The 19,489-nt window shown below is 45.1% G+C and overlaps 1 long non-coding RNA gene across 1 annotated transcript in view; it reads left to right on the top strand.

The window, feature by feature from the left end:
- The first annotated feature begins 4,555 nt into the window (after positions 1-4,555).
- The window catches only part of LOC141413931 (uncharacterized), a 61,869-nt gene continuing 46,935 nt past the window's right edge, over positions 4,556-19,489 (top strand). The window contains exon 1 of the long non-coding RNA XR_012438954.1: positions 4,556-19,133. This is a non-coding gene — a long non-coding RNA (uncharacterized lncRNA). The remainder of the gene's footprint in view (positions 19,134-19,489) is intronic.

Here is a 19,489-nt window from a genome sequence, read left to right as displayed (position 1 = left end):
AGAAAAAGATAATGAATATTCGTGTTTGGTTAATAGAATTTTGTACTTTTTCTTGTAACAATGCAAAAATAAGAAAGATGGTACTTCTCTTCACATTGGCTTTATAAACCAAAGGGCTCACACCATGATCGACTCACTAAGTAACTAGGATTGGTTTCTTTGTCAGCTAACCAAAGTTGTCAGTAAGAATAGGAAGTTGACAGCACAAATACCAGCTAGGCCACAGTGGAACTTGTGAGTATGCGTTCCTGAAATTTGGGGGATGCAGGTGCGGCTGCAAGGGTTAGGGAGGGAACATGTTCTACAGCCAGAAGTCGTGGTCTGAGAAAGGAATCTTCCTAACGTGGATATTCTTCCCTAGGTTTATTGTCACTAATCTTGAAAACTAGGTTCTTTTTTGTGTAAGAAGCTATGTCATCCCCGTCTGGGAGCTGGGAATTTATGCCAACATTTGCAATAGCAGACAATACCACCACTCTTCTTCTCAAGCCCCTAAAATGGGGTACATTTCTTCACTGACTTTGTGATGATTACAGTGAAATAAAAGTTAAGTTCCAAGTTCTCAAATCAACTGGGATAGCTAAACTTAGACATTTACCCTTTCTAATCTCATTTTTTTCATGTAACTTTTTATGATGTAATCGCCCTTTCCTAAAAAGCAAATTCCAGATTATCTTCAGCAAGAAATATTTTTCAAATACATTTCTTTCAAGAATTAATTGGGTAATTGAACATTTTTTGCTCATGTTTTTGTTATTGTTGTGTTGCTTTGTTTTGTGGTGCTGGGGATTGAACCCAGGACCTTGCACTAATTGTAAATTTAAAGGGGAAAGAATTTGTTAAGTAAACCAATCATTTAGACAAGATTACAAAGAGAATACTTAGCCTGCCTAAGAAAACAAATCTCTAGAATTTTTTTACATTCTATAATGTTACTGTTTTTGTAAGGTAATGTCAATAAAAGAGGGGGTAATAGGATTATCTCCAAGTGAACTTACCAGATGCTTTAAATGCTAGGTGAGAATGGTAAAATAGCATCTATTTTGAAGTAGTCTTCAATGTGATCTTTCTTGGATGCTGCTGGCTCCTGCTGCTTCCATTATTCTATCTTGGGAAGCGCTCTGGTGTGCAAAGTGACTTCTGTTTCTCTGTATTCTGGCAGCAGTCAAGGGCTTCATTCATTGTAGCCTTGAAAGATGGAGTGTGTAAAACCTCAAGCTTTACCTTCTCTCCAGAAAAATTTCATTTTGTAAAGAGATCTGAGAAAAGGCTTTGGGGAACAAGCAAATCTATATCCTCACTGAGACTGAGACTGAGATATCTGTGTTTGTTCTTTTCCAGACCTTTGTCTCTTCTCCCTTTACCTTTAGTTTCCTAAATAGTATACTTGTTATTAGCTGTGTGTATCAGATGGGAATAACTTTGAATCATACTGAATAACCTTGGACTGCTAAGTAATTCTACCCCAGGTCCCAACTTGAATTTCTTTGCCCCACCTGAAAAGGATCCTGGGCTCTGATTGGCAGATAAAGGGGAATTTCCTCTAGCCTTTGCTGCCAATCATGATAAATTATATAGAACTTTAGTAAATATCTACCTGTTGCCATCAGAGAGGAAAAAGAGGTTAGAGAAGTCGAGACAGAACCCAATCAATTCTGTAAATCAGGTGATTCAGAAAAACAACTTAAGTACAAACCCTGCCCTGGAAACAAAAACTGACTTTTCTCACCTATAAGTTGAGTGTTGCAAACCATACAAAGATGGAAAAATTCATCTTGAGCCCCTCAAAGGTGGAGGGAAGGCTTTTCATATTCTCCATATATTGATGTCATTTTCAGGTCTTGAGAGAATCAGGCCAATGAGTCTTTTGGAAGCAGTTTCTGTCAGCCATCTTGAAGGAAATGACAGGTAACCTCATTAGCTCCCCGGTTCCAAGCTCCTCAGAGTAGGAGGAGGTAAGTATCTGCACTCCCCCGCAACCCCCCCACCAGAGCACCTGCTGCCCTGCATTACCTTGTCTAGTTATTTATGTTTCTCCTTCACTAGCCTGACTCCTGGACAGCAGGCATTGTCTGGAATGCCACACCTAGATGCACTGAAGTGACAAAACTTGACTGAACATCCATTGTATTCAGGGCCTGGAGGCAGGGTCACTGATGACCAAGAGCCTCTGCTTGTCTTCAACAACACAACACTACTGCCTCTGAAAAATCAAAACCCATGTCCCTGAGAAGGAAGGCTTTGCAAAGCAAGTAGTTGCACAAGTAAGATTTAAAAACCACCTACAAAAACAGCAACAACAACAGAAAAAAAGGGGTTGGGGGGAGGGGGAAGTGTGGCAGCACATGGTGACACATGCCTGTCCTTCTGGCTACTTGGGAGCCTGGGCCAAGAAGATCCCTTGAGCCTAGGAACTTGAGGCCCTCTCTCAAAGAATATTTTTTAAAATTTAAAATAGGATACGTGGAAAATGTTGAAAGTAATATTCAAATAGTCTCAAGCATTTTACAGTCCTTCATGCAACCACAGGACCTTAAAAATCTAGGGATGTAGAGTTTTAAAAACATTGACCCGCGTTGAAGAGCAAACCAGCTGCTCTCTAGTATCTCAGCTTCCACACCTGAAAACCAAGTTGATGACATGTGCCTCACATATTCTCTAAGTACCACAGAGACATTTTCTACTCCAACTTTATAAATTAAATTATGGTTGTGGGGTATTTTATATATAGTTTACAAGTCAGCTATACATGCATCCTCACTTAAATTAAATCAGTCTTCACTGTAAGCTGTCCACTAACAAATTTTGAATGAATGGAAGGATGAATAAATGGATAAAATCATGAATAGATGGATTGTCGAAGTAGTCCAAGGAGATATTTCTTCATTTATAGATGATGAAATTGAGGTTAAGGGACCTATCTTGATTACTTATTTGACAAGTGCCATGGTTTAAGCCTATTATGATCAAGTCATTATTTTTCTGGCAGTACTGGGGTTTGATCTCAGGGCCTCATGCCTGCTAAGTAAAACCATTTTATAAAATGGTAAGATTCCTTGATATCAGCTTGATCTTAATAGTTCATGTGACCACTTCTCAATGCAATTCTTCACTGGCCTGTCTCTGTATCTAGTTCATATTCAAGATAGCTATATTTTTCTAGGTTTTTTTCATTTGCTATTTATGCATATGGGAATTGTTATAGAATATTTGTTTCATATTCATTTTGAGAGTCATAATACTCAGTCATTGAAAAGCAAAGCCCAAACTCCACAGTGGTTTCCACTACAGTGAACTCAGTTTTCAGAATGGGTATTTCAGAATCGGCATTTGCTAGAATATACACTTTATTTTAAAATCCCTTTGCTCAGAGTTTTTGCTAATGCAAATGGACTTTCCCTTGATTTGTCTGTCACCCATGTGTAGCTTCACTCATCCAACAGATACTGCTGATACTCATTTATCTAACAGGTATGCTGATACTCCATGCCTGCATGGAGACAGCTGCTGCTTAGCTATCGTCTGAACAACTCAAGGCTCCTGCTCCCAAGAGCCCTAAATACTCAACATATCATCACCAAAAGCAAATGAGTGCCTGGAAGGAAAAACAACTGGACAATACCCATTACAGAGCAGTGATATCTCTGTTACACAAATCTAAAACAGGAAACCAATAGGAAAATGGGCAAAAGATATAAACAGGCACTCTACAAAGCAGGGATACAAATGGGCATCACTAGATGACTTATCATTTTAAGCTGTTGGATTGGCTAGGATTTTAAAGACTGGTGGCACCCAATGCTGGAGAGGATGACAGTGGCACTGTTGGGAGAAGGAAAATCAACAGAACATTCTGGAAGTATGGTTTCTGACAACAATGTTAATGTTCAGACTGTGATAAAAGGGTACCATTTCTAGGAATTTCTCCTCCAGATACGTTGGCATGGCTGTGCTAAATATATATATATGGAGATGTTCACTCCATATATATTTGAATATATATGAATATATTTTCAATTTGGTCTCAAAGCCATTGCATCTTCTATTAATGTATATATATTCTAGGAATAATATCTAGACTTCATAACCTCTAAAACATCCACTTTCCAGCAAATGCTAACAGTGAAACAACTCGGCCAAAGTGTACAACTGATAGGACAGAGGAAGGGTGAGGCCTAATTCCTCCTATGGCTTCCCTAAAAGACCTGCCCAGTTGAGAAGGAAGAATGTGAACTGAGGGGCTGGGGGAAGGAAGAATGAGAAGATATGTTTAAAGCTTTGATTTCTTCAGAGAACATGACCTGTTAATGTAAGATCTGGGGAATAACAAATGGAGACAGAAGTTTGGCTGGAGTTCACACAGCTTGTGGGGCTTGTCCTAGGCTCTTTGTCCACACTAATAGGAGGTGGATTCAGAGGCCTAACATACAAAGAAGGTTCTAGCCATGCAGGTTTCTGTGCAGTAGGGGAGTCATATAAAAGGAAAAAAAACTGAGATCGATTACCATCTGTGCAGGACAATTTAGGAGAGCTGGGCCTGTCTGGTGAGTTAGTGTAGGGACCAGTGTGGAGTGGTGGTGTGGGGCGGGGGGAACGTGGCTAGCCCACTGAGGCCAGGTGAAGCCAGTTTTGTGGGGTAATGATTTCCTAGATCCATGTTATCTTAGGAGTTGGCAGAATTGTTTTCCTCCCATAGTGAGCAAAGCTTAATTAAAGTAAAATAAAGACTAAGAGAGTAATAGTTGAATGTTGGAGAGGAGTTTTATTGCCCAACAGGGAACCCCAACCATCAGTCTAGACTCTGGAGGATGGGGATGGAAGGAGAAATATGTGGCAAGTCTTTTAAACCAACTAGGTGCACCCTGTCCCTGTGCTGTATTTAGAGGCAAAGCTATTGAGATTAGGAACTGTCTGGTAACTTGGGACTTCCCAGGAAGTCAGGCACCAGGCTGGCTGAAGGAGGTATACTGTTTGTATACAGACCCAATGCCAGGTCTTGGTGCATCCAGGAGGCACTAGCCCTGCATGCTATTGCCCAGTCACATCTGCCCAGTATCTGCTGGCAGCTTAGTCAGTAGGGTCAGCAGTTTCTTGTCTGACTCAGCCCAAGATTCCCATCAAGTGCAGAGGCCAGAGAAAGGTGGTCAGTCTTCTGTGGAAAGTCAAGAAGTTTTCTGTGAGTTCTAGAAGGCCTATGGGCCAAGCATGACCCTTTCATGCAGGCCTGTCCCCTTCTTGTTCACCTCCCTGCCTGCTGGTCCTTCTCTAGGGCTTTTCTGTTCTCACAAGCTGAAGGCCCTGTGGTGCCTACCCCCTACCCCTGGGAAAAAGTCCCTCTAGGAAGCAGTTGCTTGGAGTCTAGCAGGAATGGGCGGTTCTTCCTCATCTGCTGGGATGGAGCAGGATGACAGGGATAAACAGGAGGCTGTCCAGCCTTGGGAATTCCTGAATATGGAATTTCTTTTTAAATGGAAGGAAGGGATATCCTGACATTGATCAGGAGATGGTCTCTGCTAGAGATCCTACCAGAACCACAAAAGGAAGGGCTGAGATGTGAGCTTGGTCTTGTGAACCTATAGCCAAGGCACACTCAGAATTGAGGACCCAAATCCCCACTAAGCTTGGCCTTCAGGGACAAAGCAGAGAGAAATCAGTGTCCTAGGAGCACTGCCTCAGGAGCCAGCGGGGCTTGCACTCAAATCCAGACGTGCACCTCACCAGTGTGGGCTGTAGTCCTGTCCTGTCTCCTCTCTGAGTCTAATCCTAGATGGAATCATGCTGCTCACCTCCTGGATTATGGTGATAACATGTGCATGGCCTTTGGTACATCACCCTGGGCTCCAGGCGGACATTTTCTAATTAATTGCACAGGTTTATTCCACCTGCTCATTCTGAAGCCATGCTTGGCTTTGAGGATGGGATCAAGAATAGGAGGTGGAGATCTGTCCCTGTCTCTTCTAAAAATCCTTGAAGGTCAGGTTCTCCAAGAACATAGTGGCCACTCAATGACTCACCCTCCCTGTAGGTGATCAGAGACCACAGGTTAGGATAGACCTGGGCATTGCTGGGAACACCAGTTTGGAATCTGACGCATATCACCAGCCTTTGACAGACACAGGCAAGACTTCCACCAAATGCAGTCACTCAGGCTTGTGGATGCCCTGAGGACCCTTGCTGTGTCTTAGTGAGGATGCAGGGATAACTGTCACAGCTTCCCTGAAGAGGGGTAGGCGTCTTTAGGCAACAGAGTAGAGCTGGGTATCCACATCTCAAAGGGACAGCGAGGTCTGATAGATGCCAGCTTTGTGTGCCTGTTGAGTGTCTCAAATGTGGCCTGTGTAAATGAGGACCTGAGGTTTTAACTTATTTCAGTTTAATTGGCCATACTCAGCCAGTTTCTGCTGTGTTGGATGGCCCAGTGTGAGCTGCAGTGGCTCTCAGATGTCTATATGAGGGTCACCAAGAAGCTTGTTTGAAAGTAGCCTCGGAGCTGTGATCTCCCAAGGCCAGGTAGAGGCCCTGGAGCCCCAGGTTCTTTACCAGTCCCGACTTTGATTTAGGGGCCACCTGCTTCTCCCACCCCCACCCCGCTCCTGTCTTCTTCCCAGGCCCAGCCTTCTCTTCACTCTTCTTATTTTTGCCCTCATGGCTTTTATTTCCATTCTTTTCTATATATATAAATCCTATTAGGTTGGGTAAACGAGTACTGAAGGACTTTAGCCCAAGGTTGATGGTTCAGGGTTGAGGTGAGGAGGCTGAACCATGGCACATCAGTATAGGAGGGTGAAGTCAGACAGACCTGTGTGCATGGACCTGTTACTCAACTCTTTGAGCCTCAGTGTCCTCATTTGAAAAGGAGGGTAGTGACACTTTATAAGAAAACAGTAAGGATTAAATGACACATAGTAAGAACCTCATAAACACATGTTTCTATCTGCATCCCTCAATCTCCCTTCTCTCTGTTCCCTTCTAGTGGTGCAGCCCTCAGTGGGTGGGCCTACAGAAAGCTATCTCACCTCACTTCTGTAACTAGGACCACAGACTCTCCGCCCAACATCTTCTTTTGCCTCCTTGTAAACACTACCTCAATTTGCCTGTAATGTCCTTGAATTATGAACCTTGGGGACTCTCATAAGAAAGTGCTTAGCAGGTAAGCTAAGCTTGTTGGACTACAGAAGGCCCTAATTAGGACTTTTTCTCTATTCTCCAAGTGGATGGGGGTGTTGCTCGAAGCATGGTGGATCAGGGGAGCATGAAATATCCAAAAGACCTCCAGCAAGCCCAGTGTCTCAGGTATATAACGTAGGTCTCTAGGCAAAGTCAGAAACAGCATGGGCCCTTGGAACCCACCAACAGCTATCTGGATCTTCAGAACCTCAGAAGTGGCCACCATGTCTCAGAAGCTGTTTGTGGGATCAGTTAGAATCTAGCTCCTGGGATGGGAGACATTGGTGAAGACTGGCTACAATCCATCCCCTGCACAGGGCCCTCAGATCCAGGGTCCCTAGAAGAATGACTTTAATCCCTATACCCAGGAACACTGCAGCAGACTTCTGGCTCCTGTCTGCCAAGCTCTTCTCCATAAATTACAGGCTTCTCAGTTTTCTCAGACTGATCTGATTACCCCAGTATGTTTCAGGTTCAAATACGTAGTCCACCTTTCCTGGAAACTGGATACTGTGCTATTCCATGGTAGATCACAGTTGTTCCCTGATGTTGGGAAGGAGCAGGAAGACCTCACCTCTTGTAAGCTGCTCTTGAGGGTCAGAGGGCATAAGGAAGTCACAGATTCCTGAGGGAGGAGGTCAGGCCCAAAGCCAAGACGAGTTTGTGGTCCTTGTGCTCCTCTCTGTTCTCAGGACTCTTGTGGCGAGATGGGGGCACCATCTAGCTTGGATATCCCCAGAGGTGGCCTGGGCTTGGGGCTCAGTGCTGTCTTGCTGCATGGCCTTGGCCAGCCCACAAGCTGACCTTACTCAAACGATGTCCATGGACTAGAAACAAGTTCTGTGTACTTTGAATACAGTAATCAGAGTTTTCATAAGCTCCCATGGCTTGTTCCACATCAGATCCTTCGGTCCTGCATCTAGATCACCTGGCTTTAGTAACTAAGCAGACCTAGGCTCTCAGAGCCACAGCTGCACATTTCATGAGCTTCAATGTGACTGGTCCAGCCTGGTCTCTGAGTGGGTTCTCCTGGGTCAGGTCTCAACAGGATAAAGTTCAGTCATAGCAGCTTTGGAGGAATAGGGCTACATAGAAAGTGGCTCTGTCTTCTCCCTGGGTGAGACACAGCAGGTAAGGCAGGAGGAGGATTGGGAAGGTAACTCCAAAAAGTGTCTGTCATAAAAAGCTAACATCCCTTTCAGGTTTAAAACCACACAGTGCCCACCTACAATTTCCTGTCAGCAAGGACTAGGCTTCCACAGGACTGCAGGTAAGATAAACAAAGACACCAGCCGGCTGGCTTCAGTTTCTCTTTACAGACAGCAGGAAACTGTCTTGTCCTGGCCCTTTGCTCCCTTACTCCCACCCAGGCCTCTGTTCATGGAGTAAATACCACCAAGGGTAACAGGAGCCCCAGCCTGCTCCCAGAGCCCCATTATGACACTTGTGCCAGCAGGCATTTCCTCAGTGCCTCTAGCCCCAAACACTTCCTCTTTGAGAGTAGTTCTGGCTATGTTAATAGCCCTGGCCAATCTAATGTGCGCCACGATCACCCTGAAGCCACCTTTGTTCCAGCTCCTAATCCCACTCCAGCAACTGAGCTGCCGCCAGCCAATTCCCTGGTCTGCTGCCTTGGAGGGCCTGGCTGGGGCTTGTCACAGGCTCCACAGTGACTGGGGCTGGCCTGCTGGTCTATACCCCTGTCTCAGGGCAGCAGCTGCTCCTGCCCATCCCCCAGCCTGGCTGGTGTACATCCCAGAAGCTGGTGAGATTCACAAAGGTAGGAAGGCAGACCTTGAAGGTCTTCAGGGACAGAGGGCAGACCCAGGGCCTCGGTGGCAGCTGGACTAGAGACCAGGCTGGGTTCCCACATTTGTGCCCTAAGCCTGTGTTGTACTTCTATTCATTTTGCAGGGTTTCAGCCCTGTAACTGCTGCATCCTCCTAGTAGGGCTTCACTCTCTGACAGGCTGGAATTGGTCTTGATAGGAAAAGCAGCTGGAGCTCCAGGCGTTCACACTTGCTCAGATTTCACACTGTTGTGATTTAGGATTAGCAGGAAGGAGAGGCAGATCAGATGTTGCCGCCATTAGAGGCCTTTCTTCCCCAGAGACCAGCCCTGGACTCTGCCCTTTCCTCCTCCCCCTCTCCTTGCCCCTCTCTGGGTTGGGCCCACCCTTCCCTAGGAAGCTAAGACAACCTCCGCTGGTTTGTATTTCAGTCCACAGGATGTCCTTTCAGAATTTTGATTGTCTTAGAGCTCCTAGTCCCACAGCCAGGTGGGCTGTAGGCTGTCCTACAGGGAGGACAAGGAGTGTGAGCCACAGCAACAGAAATCGGGTCTACTGGCATAGGGAACATGGCAGGAAGCATGTATTAGGCACTTTGACATTTATTCTACTCATTTAATGACTTCTTGGTGCATGCATGCACCAATGGGCACTGCCTTCCTTGTGCTATCGATGGGGTATACAGTGGTGGGTGAGACCATACCCTTGCCCTAGGAGTCTGGTGAGAAGGTAACCAAATAATCACAAAAAAGGTGAGAGGGCCAAGATGGGATAGTATGCAGGGCAGTTCCAAACATAACCTAGTGCCTTGCCATTCAAGGTGAGGCATAGTAGCACTGCCTGGGTGCTTGTTTGAAGTGCAGAGTGTCAGGTCCCATTTTCTCCTATAAAATCAGCATCTTCCTTTTGACAAAGAATTCACACAATTCCCAGATGCACAGCCCTCTTGAGCTCCTTCAGTCTTGGCTAGAGAGCAAGAAGTTAGTCACCCATGCTTGGGTCCCACCCCCATAGATTCTGATTTCATCAGGATGCACCCTGGGGTGATTCTACCTTGCATCCAAGGAGAGAACCATCAGTCCAGAAGAAGGGTGACATCCAAGCTCTCAGACTCACTCATGCAGAGTTTCCCTCCTTTGTCTGAGCACCACCACTGATTTAGCTTTTAGAGGAGGCAGAGCAGGACAGCCAACACCCTACTTCTCATGCATGCAAAACAAGTATAACCCAAAAAAACTAGAGAAAGGAAGAAAGTGGCTGATGGTGCAGCACAATTCACACATGTGGTAAAGCCTGCAAGGCAATGCAGTGGGCCCAAGGGGTGAGGGTGGTCAGAAGGAAGGTTGGGTCCAGGGGAATGGCCTTGAAGCAAAAGTTATGGGCTGGAGGAGGCAGAACAGCATGAACTGGATCTGGGACCTGGGAAGATGGGGGTTGGGGGACGCTGCTGAGAATGGGAAATGTACCACAGAGGGAAACTCCCCATGGGCCTGGAAACCTGTCCTGGAGTAAAGGAACCAAGGGGGATTCTGGGTGGTACAGAGCCTGGTCAGGCAGGTCATTTCTCTGCCTGCAGGCAGAGTTGGTGAAGAAATTTTCTTTCCACATCCAGGATATTACATCCAATTGGTAAAGAGCAGCAGAGAGGTACTCAGAATACCCCCAGATTGAACAGCCCCCTCAGGCTACAGTTCCTTTGGTATGGGACTTATATTTGTAAAGCTGACAATGGTGTCTTTGTTGTTTGTTTGTTTCCTTCATCAGTTCTGGGTGGAGGTTACAGGAAGTGAGTCACTCATAGCACACCCAGTCTTGGCTCCTAGGAGGGCTCACTCTGGGTGTTAGGCATGGTGGGTACACAAGCTCAGAACACAACCAAATCCACCCATGGCTCCAGGGAGTGAATAAGCCCTTTGGTTGAACCCAAATGGCCAGTGGAGTCTGATCACCTCCAAACTGTGATTCTCTTGCTCCTTTCTTCCTCCCTGGGGGATGGAAGGAAAGTCATTGGAAGTTTAAGCCTGGAGCTTAAACTTAAGCCCTTACTCTCTGGAAGGAAAAGCACTTACCCTGTTGTGGAAAGTGAAAGTCAAAAACAACCCTCTCCTGACCTCCTGGTTCAGGGCTCCTCAGGCTTTTCCCTCCTTAATCTTCCTAGGCTGTGGATTCTAGTGTAGACTCAGAACCAGATGGCCTGGCTCACACCCAGCAACAACACTTAACAGCTGTACAACTTTGGCCCCAGTTCCTTAATCTCTCTGGTCCTTAGTTTCCTTACCTATAAACGAATGGGTGCCCACCTAATAGGCTTGTTGAGAAGATTCCATGAGATCAAGTACTATACTTGGCTGCTGGTCTTCCATAGTACTCACACCTACAGAATCTATAAAATCTCTTGGATAGGCAGTGTACCCCACCAAGGGACACCATCAAGCCTTAGGAGACAGCTTTCAGGATGTCATTCAATAGTCCTTGTAAGCAAATAAATTGTGTTATTAGCAGGAATTGAATATTCAACAGCAATGAGCTTATTTGAGTATTTCTGAGCCTGGGCATTTGCTGTTTGATGCACCCACCAATGAGACAAAGTTAAATTTTTAAATTAATTGAAGTGTATTGATTTGGAGACAGTTAAAATATATAAAAGTGATTAGTTCCTTCTGTAGCAACTGATGCTACCTCTCTCCCTAAGAAATAAGGGCCTCAGTCACTGTGAAGTCCACTGCTGTTGCTTTTTCCCAACTAAATGGAGCAGTCACATGGCAGAGCCTTGAGTTTTGCTTCTGTGGCATGGGCTGGCAGTGCTGGGCTAAAAAGGAGCTCTCTAGGATAAGGACAGGTCCAATTTGTAGCATTTGCCAATTTTCGTAGTGTAACTAACCCTCACCAAGGCCCAAACTTGGGGAGGGATATGTACACTCAGCCCTCATAAGCCCATGCCAGCAAATTTCCAGCCCACAAAGCACATGTCTTACACAGAACTCAATGGACTTCCTGGCACCAATGCCAGGTATCTAAAGAAAGAGGAATGAGGTGCTCATAAGCAGTGCTAGCATGCGAAGTTGCTCTGGGCGCATTGCTGTCAGGTGGCCTTCAGCTCAGCCATGTGGTGGAAAGACAGAGCAAGCTGCTTGTGCACAGAAGCTGGGAGGGAACATCTTGTTCTCTGGTGGAAATTGAGTCATTGGCTGAGAGAGGATATCAAAAATAAGGCAACAGGGCAGGTGATGTTGATGTTTCAGGGTAGGCATAGTGGAATGAAGCTTGCTATAGCTTGAATCTGGACTATCCCCCAAATGGCCTGTGGTAAAGGCTTGGTTTCTTAACCTTTAGGAGAGGTAAGATTTTGGGGAGGTTTTAGGTCATTAAAGGTGTGCCATTGAAGGGGATTGTGGGACCCCAGTCTCTTCCTCTTTCTCTTTTGCTTCTCAGCTAGGAAGTGATTGGTTTTGTTCTATCATTTACTCCCTGTCATGATGTGCTGCCTTGCCACAGGCCCAAAGCAACCTGGACTGAAACCTCCTAAACTGTGAGCCAAAATTAACCTTTTCTCTTTATAATTTGATTAAGTTAGGTATTTGTTATAGTATTAAAAAGCTGACATACCATGCCTGGCATCAACAGCCCTCTGGTCTATTGGCTTTCCCTCACTTTCCCAGTGGGCACCAGCTCTCAGAGTAGAGTATTGGGGCTGAACATATCCCCTGGCCCCACATGGATTGTCAGGATCTGAGTTCATGGCACTAATTACTGGTTTATCCTTTTCTCCTTTAGGGAGCTTCAGATGGTTGGAAAGATTCCCTTCAATATTTCAGAAGAACATAATAATTAAGCATTTTGAGGGGAGGATGCTTGTAGAGGTTCAAATTAGATGCTATATTGGGAAATTATAGGTGTTGCCGCCAAAGGGAACCAGAAGGAGGACTGTTAGTGGGAGAAGCTATGTTCAGCTAAATCATGACTGAACCATGATGTCAAACTGACAGGGGCAGTTGTACAGCCTCATCTCAGCACCTCCACACAATTTCCATCTGGTCCAGGGTCTGCCCTGGGGCCAAAAAGGTCAGAGAGTAACCTCTCTGAACCCTCTACCCTAGAATACTACAGAAGCCCTGGTCTTCTCAGGCAATGAGCACAAGAGCAGGTCAGCCTGACCTATTAGCTCATGGCCCCATAAACCACACAATGATACCCCACAGAGAGTTGTCACCCATCACAGATGTTTTTCCCTTGTTCTCCCAAAGTCTTAGACATAGAATTACTTTCTCTGGAGACCTCTGGGCTAGGAGAGACATATCTGGGTTTCTGGGACCCAGGCAGGCTCCAGGCTGGCTTCCAAGCTTTTTAAGAATTCCTGCAGTTCTTCAATTTCCTGGTGAGCAGAATAACATTTGGTGGGTAGGAAGGATGGTTATACATTCTCTCTTCCCTTTCTCTCCAGCTTGAGAGGGTGAGAGGCAGGCATCTGTCACAGTGAAGGCATGAAAGCACCGTACTCATACCTTCCAGCTCCTCCCCGTGATCACAATGGCTTCCCCATATCTAGCTGGCTCTGGCTCAGGTCCAAAGCCTGGTGCCAGGCAAAAGCCTTTATATGACACTGCCTTTTTCTTTGCTTCCCATCAAAACAACCAGTCCAGGAGAGGGGGCAGTCTACATATTTCCATACCAATAACAAGCCAATAGCAAACATCCTGCCTACTGCATCCTTGGCATTTTATAGACATCGCTTCTGATTACCCAACCTTAGAATAGTATTTCCATGTCCCGATAGAAGATTGAGGCTCAGAGAAGTCATTTAATAATGACTTCCTTAAGTGAGAAACAGTGAGTCAGCGCTGGGTTTTGAACTAGGTGTGTCTGTCTTTACAATCCATCTGCTTCCTAGTCATCCTAGTAAAGCAATTAGAATACTCCTCTCGCTGCCCCTCTAATCTTCTGTGTTCACCTGGTTGAGAGAAGCAGAGGAAGTGGGAGTCATCTGGCTACCCAGACCTCATGACTAGAGTTGGCACACTTAGCAAATAAAATATGGGGCCCACTGATACTAAAAAATTATCCCTTTTCTATATGATATTCAGAATCAGCTAGGCATCCTACCTGCATTTCATCTGCTCACCCTGCCTGGGTCCCCAGCCCAGTGAAGTTCTAGTGTGGACATGAGCTCAGAGATAGGCAGAGAAGAGAAGGGGTGGCAAGGGAGAAAGCTTCGGAGGGCAGGAAGGAAGAGAGAGGAGGGCAAGAGCAAGGAGGGCATGAGAGGCCAGCTCTTTGCATTCAGCCTGAATCTCACTTTCTTGTGTGGGCACAGTGCTTTTTCTGTCTACCCCCTTGGCAAATCTCCGGCAGGGTGGGTAGGGGATGGCAACTGGGCCTTCCCACCAAGCCGTCCACAGGTGCTGGTGGTAAAAGATCCTCTGGTGGAAATGTAGTGCTGTCTCCCTCCTCCTATAGCTCAAGAGCCCGCCCTCTCACCCCCAGGAAAGAGGACTGGGAAGGGGACATTCCTGCTGGTGCCCTCTGGTGTTTGTTCTCCACAGTGGGCCCAAAGATTTGACGATCCAAAGGAGAAGGACCCAGGAGTTCTGTTGGCCTTCACCCATCTGTTCAGAGAAATGGTTTAGGGACAGAGAAGTAGCTGGGTGAAGAAGGCTAGAGCCTATGTCCAAGTCTCATCACATTAAGCTGGAGGCGTGGGCCAGTGGTTCTTTACCTCCTGTGTAAGCTGTGCTGGAAAAGATGGAGCCCACACCCTGAAGCAGCACAGCCCTTGGTGGTCCCCAGGAAAGTAGTGTGGGGAGGCCCTACCAGGCACAGCTGAGCTCTTCACCTGAGTCTCCCTAAAGCTGCCATGTGCTCAGCTCCTTCCCCCCAAGTCTCTACATGGCTTATAGGGAAGTTTGCTTGTTTTGCACTATGGCTTTGGGGTCTGGGTATTTCTACTTTGAAACAAAATTTGGACATGCCTCCCGGTGCATCACTGTGTTTATGAGGTTTCTGTAGCCAGGCCAACTCATTTCTAGATTCTGAGAGGGATGGCAGCCGGCCTGTGTAAATGCCATCATTGCATGACATGGATTGGCACCCTGGCTGGCTGGAAGCTCTAGGGCCCTGCTTGGCATGAACTGCCCCTGAAATGCTAGTCTATGGTATTCACAAAAGGGCTTTGTCCAGCCATGGCCTTCATGGAACTCAGGCTGTGATGGTGGTGTGGGCAGGTATGAGCAGGGGCTGGGGAGATAAGGAAATAGCAAGGCCTGGACAAGAGACTCAGAGGAATGGGTGGTATCCTGGAGACAGCTGCAAAGTCCAAGCTGCTCAGTAAAGACCTGGTGGGTGGCACAGGAGTCTAGGTAATGAAGCCTCCAAGTTGGGCACTGGTGAAAGCAGATGGTAGGGAAATCTGACCAGGAAGGTAGGGCAGTGTGTTCACAGGGCTCCTTGGAAGAATGTCTCAGGCCTGTCACATTCTTTTGCCAGGACTGAGTTTAGGATGAGGCAAGAGATGTGCAAAGATTTTGATAACATGTCCATTGGTTCCTGGGCACTAGCTGTCCCAATGTTGAGGGCATAAATAGAGCAGGTCAGGCAAGATTAGGTTCCTACTCATTTGGGATTTACCTCCTGAAGGGATACAGAGGTACAGCTAATAAAATAATGTGTAATTACAGATGGTGCTTTGATGGAAATAAAACCCATCAAGTGTATGATGGAGTGACAGGAGACCAGAATGCGTGGTCAAAGAGGGCCTCTCTGAGAGGAGATTGAGGACATGGAAGTTGAGATGAACACCTCAGGCTCTTGGGCTCAAGGAAAGAAAGGAGTCCCATGTGCTGTGCACCATCTTGGGCAAGGGCACAGGGAGAGGCCAGGTTGGAGGGAGGCAGCAAAGGTGTGTATGTGTGTGTGTGTGTGTGTGTGTGTGTGTGTGTGTGTGCATGCAGCTGGAATTTGAATTTTAGGCACTATTAGGAAGTTCTTCAAGGGGTTGTATCATGACAATGACCTCCTCTGATTTACTGATTAACTTCTAGTAGGTGAATAGATTCAGGATGGCCAGAGAGAGATGTTGAAGACCTTGGGACCATGGCAGTGAAATGGAGAGATATGAACACATCTGGGAAGTACTCTGGACTGTAGAGTTGAGGGTTTCAGAAAGATGGTTGGTGGAAGGCGAGACAAAGGGAAACCTTTTTGTTCTACCTTGAGACATAACAAATGCCACTAAAAGCCAATGGAATTTCCAAGTGGAAATAACGAGAGACTTTTTGCTTCTATAGCAGTTTTCGTAAGAGACCTTTTTTAATGAGGTAGGGTGGGGCACAGGGACTTTTTGAAAGGGAAAAGGAGGGAGAGTAAAAGGAGAAAGAGGAAGGGGGTGGGGAGGAAGAAGAGGAGGGAGAGTCCTGTCTGCTTCCTCCATGTGCCCAGAGATTGTGGTTTGTGCTGCTGGTTTTGAACAGAGTCTACTGGCATCTGATCCAGCTGGAAGAGGTCAAGGGTTAATTTTGCCCTAAGGTCAGCATTATGCCTGGCTTTAAGCAAGAATTTAGAGCATTTCCAGAGCTCTCTGAGTGGAAGTGGTTCTAAGGCCACACTATAAATAGGACTTGCTGTGCCCTCAAAGGCACTGATTGTTGGATCATGCCCTTGAAGTGGATGTCAGGACCCAGCACCTTCTGTCCTTCTTTGCTTTCCAGACACCACTTATCTGCCGCACACTCCCAGCCTGACATACTGTGCCACCACAAACAACAGGGCCAAGCCGTCATTGACTGAAATCCCCAAAACCATGAGCCAAAATAAAACTTTCCTACTTGTAAGTTGCTCTTCTCTGGTATTTTGTCATGATAACACAAAATTGACTGCAACATTAACTTCAAACAAACAAAATGAACAAAAAACCCTTAGGTATAAAAAAATATATATTCTTATTTCTAAAAATCAAACTGTTCAATGTCCCACAACTGTTCAGTCTCCTCACTCAGAGTTAACTATCAGTAACAAAAGCATTCTTCTAGAAAATTTTCATGGATAAACAATCATAGTTTATGCATAAATTAGTACACACAGAGATATACCTAAAGTGTATATCAAATATTTTTAAGTGGATACCAGCAAACTACAAGGCTGTTCTGCATCTTGGGTATAATTTTTGGAGTGTTCTACATATACAGATATACCTCATTTTTTTTTTAGTGACTGAATAGCAAACACTGCACCCATTGGATGCACAATAGTTTTTTTTTTTTTAACCTAGTCTCCTACTATGGGTAATTAGGTTATTTTTTCAGTTTTCTGATGCCATAAGAACCAAATCAGTAAGCACACAAAAATGCAATTAAAGTATGTTTTTTAAAAAATGAACAAAAATGTATTCTATTCATTAATGAGAGGGCCAATAAGATGTGGCCTTATAATCTCTGAGAATTAAAACTTAGAAACGAACAATGGTTGTGGTCTTGGGGTACCTGAGAGAGGCATGTACCCATTGTGAAATGTTGTGATTTCACCTCAGGCACACAGCCTACTGGAGAAAACCTAGAACTATGAGCTCAAAATCTCTTGTTGCAAAAAATTAGCCATTAAGAGAAAGAATCAGTAAAAACAACAGAGCAATCAAATCCCTGAGAAAATCAGATTGTGACATTTGCAGATGTAGCTTATAGAGTTCAAATGCTTAAACTTATTACAGAAACTTAAAAGGAAAATTGGAAGTATGAGAAGAAATAGACTTACTATATTTTTAAAAAAGGTCAATTGAAAAAATATTTCTAGAAATTATAAAAATAGCTAGAGGAATTTTAAAAATACAAGAGAAATAACAAATAAACAAATGGTTAGTTCCCTGGAAGATAGATCTGAAAAAAAATTACTCAGAACCTGGTACGAAGAAGAAAGGAGAAGGAAAATATGAAAAAGACATTAGTGACATGAAAAATATTATAAAGTGATATTGGATGTACATACAATTGGAATTCCAGAAAGAGAAGATAGACAATGAGAGAGAAGCAACATTTGAAAAGGTTTTTTGGCTGAAAATGCTCCCAAATTGATAAAAGACACAAATTCTGAGATTCAGGTTGCATATATCCTGTATACATTCAGATGCACTTTGGTGAAAAACCCTATAGAGATTTCTGACAAATTCTAGCCCGGGATACCTCAGTCTCACTCTGGCCTTTTTTTTTATTCTTGTGCTATCTGTAATAACAACAGCAACAATAGGCTATTTTAAGTAAACAGTTTATGTTTTCAAAGCCATTTATAGATATGGTCTATAAAGATCTGGACAGATGAAGAGTTGCATATCAAAGATTAAGGGGCTGGCAGCAGCTGAAAGACTAAATACCTGTTCTCCTAACTGGGCTTTTCACCCTTGTGCTCCCAGGAGAAAGTTTTTGAGGTCCTTGGAAGTTTCCTCCAACTACAGAGACTGTATGCTTTAGGAGGTGTTAAGTTGGGGCTGAGACAGAGACTTCCTGATGTGGGGAAAGAGTCCCAAGCTGTAAAGTCAATTACAACAGAACTTGCTCTCAGTCACAAGATAACTGAAGATACATCCTGCCTCAGCTAGAAGCTGCTGCCTGTTGGGTAGATGGGGGCACCAGGGCTCTGGCAGATCCTCTTTAGTTTGGGGAAGAACTGAGCAGTGAGTTCAATCTAGAGCCTTAAGCATGCTAGGCAAGTGCTCTACCACTGAGCCATATCCCCAACCCCGGTGAGTTATTCTCACTGCCTTTCTCTTAATTTCTGTCTCTAAGAAATGTGGGTGTGGCTGCAGTTTCTGCCATAGTCTGTGAGGTGTTGGGAAACAATGGTTGAAGGGCAACAGTTGCCCAAAGTTGAGATCCTGGTTTGCTTGGGAGACAACACTGCCTCTCCTTACAAAATTCAATGAGCCGAGCTATTCTGTTACCAACTCCAGGCAGTTTGACCATGGGGATGTCCCTTGTACGCAGCCAATCAGATGTTCCTGCCATTATGTCTGAGTTTTGAAGAAGTAAACCAAGTGAGAGACTTTTTTACAGGTGCTGTGGCAAAGGAGAGCATTTAATTGCTCAGCAACTGGTGCCCAGAAATGTTGAGGCAGCCTCCATGGATGGCGATGATGCTCCTTCTGCTGTAGCAGCATAGAGATTGACTCCTCCCCTTTCCGCTGCTATCTCCTGCTTGGGTGAGTTTTCTAGGCTTCCCAAGACTGAGCTATTGACCTTTCTTTTACATTAGCCAGCACAAATTTTTATTTTTTAGACCATAGAACCCTGTCTACAATATTTGAAGTGCCCTTCAATTTTAAAGGTTCATTACCCTCCATGCTTTTCATTTTTAATTATCAATTAACATTTAACTTGGAATCCACTCAGTGCTAATTCTTAATCAGAAGGTAATGCTCAGAGGAAATCTATGGGTTGATTCTCCCTGGCAGACTCATGCTGTACACAAGGGGCCAGATTTTAGATATAACAAATGAACCTTTGGGGCACAGTCATATGGCGTAGAAGGAACTCCAGAGATCATCCTGACCAGAAA

This window comes from Castor canadensis, chromosome 11, assembly GCF_047511655.1.
Source record: "Castor canadensis chromosome 11, mCasCan1.hap1v2, whole genome shotgun sequence".
NCBI classification, from domain to species: Eukaryota; Metazoa; Chordata; class Mammalia; order Rodentia; family Castoridae; genus Castor; species Castor canadensis.
Note: the sequence above shows the minus strand (reverse complement) of the source record. Positions and strands in the feature narration are given on the sequence as shown.